At 47.3% G+C, this 3,984-nt stretch overlaps 1 non-coding gene across 1 annotated transcript; it reads left to right on the plus strand.

Annotated features, from left to right (window-relative positions):
• Window positions 1-670: 670 nt before the first annotated feature.
• LOC138806475 (U6 spliceosomal RNA) lies at window positions 671-777 on the plus strand. Its single transcript, XR_011365896.1, has one exon. It is a non-coding gene; the product is annotated as a U6 spliceosomal RNA (small nuclear RNA).
• Window positions 778-3,984: the final 3,207 nt, after the last annotated feature.

The raw sequence follows: 3,984 nt of genomic DNA on the forward strand, positions 1-3,984 counted from the left end.
GCACAGGTGGTACACAGCCTTAATCCTAGCTACTCAGGAGGCTGAGATCTGAGGATCACAGTTCAAAGCCAGCTGGAAGTGGTGCTGTGGCTCAAGCGGTAGAGCGCTCTCCTTGAGCTGAAGAGCTAAGGGACAACGTCCAGGCCCAGAGTTCAAGCCCCATGACTGACAAAACAAAAAACAAAAAAACCCCAAAACCATGGGCTGGGAAGGTGGCTCAGTGGTAGAGCACTTGCCTTGCATGCCTGAGGCCCTGGGTTCGATTCCTTAGCACCACATAAGCAAAAAGAAAAAAGCCAGAAGTGGCGCTGTGGCTCAAGTGGTAGAGCACTAGCCTTGAGCTGAAGAGCTGAGGGACAGCGCTCAGGCCCAGGGTTCAGGCCCCACGACCGGACTCTTCTCCCCACCAAAAAAAACCAAAAAACAAAGCCAACCTGGGCAGGAAAGTCCATGGGACTCTTATCTCCCATAAACCACCAGAAAACCAGAAGTGGCGCTGTGGTTCAAGTAGAGCACTAGCCTTGAGCTGAATAGCTGAGGGACAGTGCTCAGGCCCAGAGTTCAAGCCCCATGACTGACAAAAAAAAAAAAGAAAAAAGTCAGTAAACTTGAATTTCCAGGGGGAGGGTACATGATGGTGCAGCAAGCAGGTTAAGAAAGAGTGAATTCAGTGCTCGCTTCGGCAGCACATATACTAAAATTGGAACGATACAGAGAAGATTAGCATGGCCCCTGCGCAAGGATGACACGCAAATTCGTGAAGCGTTCCATATTTTTAACTCCTCTGTACAGTATGTTCACAAATAAAATTAAAAAAAAAAAAGCAGAATCCTGAAAAAAAAAAAGTGTGAATTCACATATGACTACAAGTGTGAAACCTTCATGCTCAACCTAGCTTACATTGCTTAACATGATGATCACCAGTTTCATCCAGTTCCCTGCAACTGACATAATTTAATTTTTCTGTATAGCTTAATAATATTTCACTGAAGTTTTTTGAGCTCCTGTATATTTTGGTGATTTAATCCTTGCCAGATGAATGGCTGGTAAAAAATGTCTCCCATTCTGTAGCTGTGTCTTCAGTTGTTACTATTTATTTTGCAGTGCAGAAGCAATTTAGTTTAATGGGATCCATTTGGTCTGCTCTTGCCAAATTGTTTTTTTTTTTTTTGGTCGGTCATGGGGCTTGAACTCTGGCTTCAGCGTTGTCCCTGCACTCTCCAGCTCCCAAGGCAAGCACTCTACCATTTGAGCCACGGAGCCACTTCTGGTTTTCGAGTGGTTTATTGGAGATAAGAATCTCTAGGGCTTTTCTGCCCGGGCTGGCTTTGAACCATGATCCTCAGATCTCAGCCTCCTGAGTAGCTAGGATTACAGGCATGAGCCACCAGCACCCCACATTCTTTTTTTTTTTTTTTTTTTTTTGGTCGGTCATGGGGCCTGAAGTCTGGGCCTGAGTGCTGTCCCTTAGCTCTTCAGCTCAAGTTTAGTGCTCTACCACTCCAGCCATAGTACCATTTCTGGCTTTTTCTGCTTATGTGGTACTGAGGAATTGAACCCAGGGCCTCTGGCATGCAAGGCATGCGCTCTACCACTGAGCCACCTTCCCAGCCCCCTCTGTGAGATTCTTATCTCCAATAAACCACCAGAAAGCTGGAAGTGGCACTGTGGCTCAAGAGCTAGAGTGCTCCCCTTGAGCTGAAGGGCTGAGGGACAGCGCTCAGGCCCAGAGTTTAAGCCCCATGATGAACAACAAAAAGTCTCACAGATTTTTCTCCCTGGGCTGACTTTTTTTTTTTGTCGGTCGTGGGGCTTGAACTCTGGGCCTGGGCGCTGTCCCTCAGCTCTTCAGCTCAAGGCAAGCGCTCTACCACTTGAGCTACAGCGCCACTTCCGGTTTTCTGGTGGTTTATTGGAGATAGGAGTCTCAGGGTCTCTCCTGCCCGGGCTGGCTTTGAACCGCGATCCTCAGATCTCAGCCTCCTGAGTAGCTAGGATTACAGGTGTGAGCCACCAGCGCCCGGCCCTGGGCTGACTTTTAACTATTATCCTCAGATCTCAGCCTCTTGAGTAGCTAGTATTATAGGCATGAAACACTGGCATCTGGCAAGATTCAGAATCTTTTTTTTTGTGTGTGTGTGTCCGGTCATGGGGCCTGAACTCTGGGCCTGGGTGCTGTCCCTCAACTCTTCAGCTCAAGGCTAGCACTCTACCACTTGAGCCACAGCGCCACTTCATGCTTCTTTTTGCTTATGTGGTACTGAGGAATCGAACCCAGGGCCTCTGGCATGCAAGGCAAGCGTTCTACCACTGAGCCACCTTCCCAGCCCAAGATTCAGAATCTTTGACCAAAGAATGCAATAAGTTGTTGGTTCCTGCTTAGTAAAGTATAAAGGAGATGCAGAAGGGAGAAGAGGATAAATTTGGATCAACCTCAGATGTAAGAAAATTGCCCAAGGGGCTGGGAAGGTGGCTCAGTGGTAGAGCACTTACCTTGCATGCATGAGGCCCTGGGTTCCATTCCTCAGCACCACATAAGCAAAAAGAAAAAACCTGGAAGTGGCACTCTGGCTCAAGTGGTAGAGCGCTAGCCTTGAGCTGAAGAGCTGAAGGACAGCACCCAAGCCCAGAGTTCAGGCCCACCACCAGACACCCCTCCAAAAAAAAAAAAAACAAAAAAAAACAAGAAAATTGCCCAAGCCAGGCTGGGTGGTTTACCTCTGTAATCCTAGCTACTCAGGAGACTGAACTCTGAGGACCACAGCTTGAAGCCAGTCCAGGAAGGAAAGTTTGAGAATCTTATCTCCAAATAACCACTAGAAAACGTACTGGTACTGGAGCTCAAGTGGGAGAGCATTAGCCTTGAGCAAAAGAGCTCAGGAACAGCACCCAGGTCCAGAGTTCAAGCCCCACAATTGACAAAACAAAAAATTGCCCAAAGGGAGTAATTTTATTTGTGAAATATGGACAGAAAGTAGAAAAAGTATTCTAAGCATCTATGTTGGCATTGGCATAAAAGAGCATGTTCCTTATGTTTAATTAGAGGTAGTTTGAGTGGAGGCGAGAGGCAAAAAGCCAGGATAGTGAAGATACAGAGAAACAAGATCCAGGTTTTAAAAGGAACTGTGCCAGGACTTGAACTCAGGCTCTCTCATGCAGTCACTTGGCTTTTTTTCCCTTTTCTTTTTTTCTTTTTTTTTTTTTTTGTCGGTTGTGGGGCTTGAACTCTGGGCCTGGGCGCTGTCTCTCAGCTCTTCAGCAAAAGACTAGCATTCTACTGCTTGAGCCACAGCGCCACTTCTCGTTTTCAAGTTGTTTATTGGAGATAAGTCTCCTGGACGTTCTGCCCCAGCTGGCTTTGAACTGCGATCCTCAGATCTCAGCCTCCTGAGTAGCTAGGATTATAGGCGTGAGCCACCAGAGTCCAGCTCACTTGGCTTTTTCTTTTTTAATTTTTTTTCTATTGTTATTATTTATTTTCTAGGTCCAGTTGTGGGGCCTGAACTCTGGGCCTGGGCGCTGTCCCTCAGCTCTTCAGCCCAAGGCTAATGCTCTACCACTTGAGCCACAGCGCCACTTCCAGCTTTTTTCTTTTTGCTTATGTGGTGCTGAGGAATCAAACCCAGGGCCTCAGGCAAGTGCTCTACCACTGAGCCACCTTCCCAGTCCCTCACTTGGCTTTTTCTATTCACAGCCTTTGCTCATTTCTGGCTCACCCATACCCCCTGCCTGGCTTATTGGACATATCTTCAGGATTTGCCTGCCAAGGCTTGCTCTGATCCAGGATTCTCACCTAGGATTATAGGTGTGAGCCATCAGAGGGCACTGAGCTTAGAGTTTTATTTTTTGTGCTGGAACTGGGGTTTTGAACTCAGGGATTCCTGTTCTCTGTTGTCTTTGTGCTCAAGGCTGACTCTCTGCCACATGAACCACAGCTCCACTTCCAGCTTTTGTTTTTGTTGATCTTGAGTCTTGAACTCTGGG

The sequence above is a fragment of the Dipodomys merriami genome, unplaced genomic scaffold, assembly GCF_024711535.1.
Source record: "Dipodomys merriami isolate MVZ:Mamm:240054 unplaced genomic scaffold, mDipMer1.0.p SCAF_10, whole genome shotgun sequence".
Lineage (NCBI taxonomy): Eukaryota > Metazoa > Chordata > Mammalia > Rodentia > Heteromyidae > Dipodomys > Dipodomys merriami.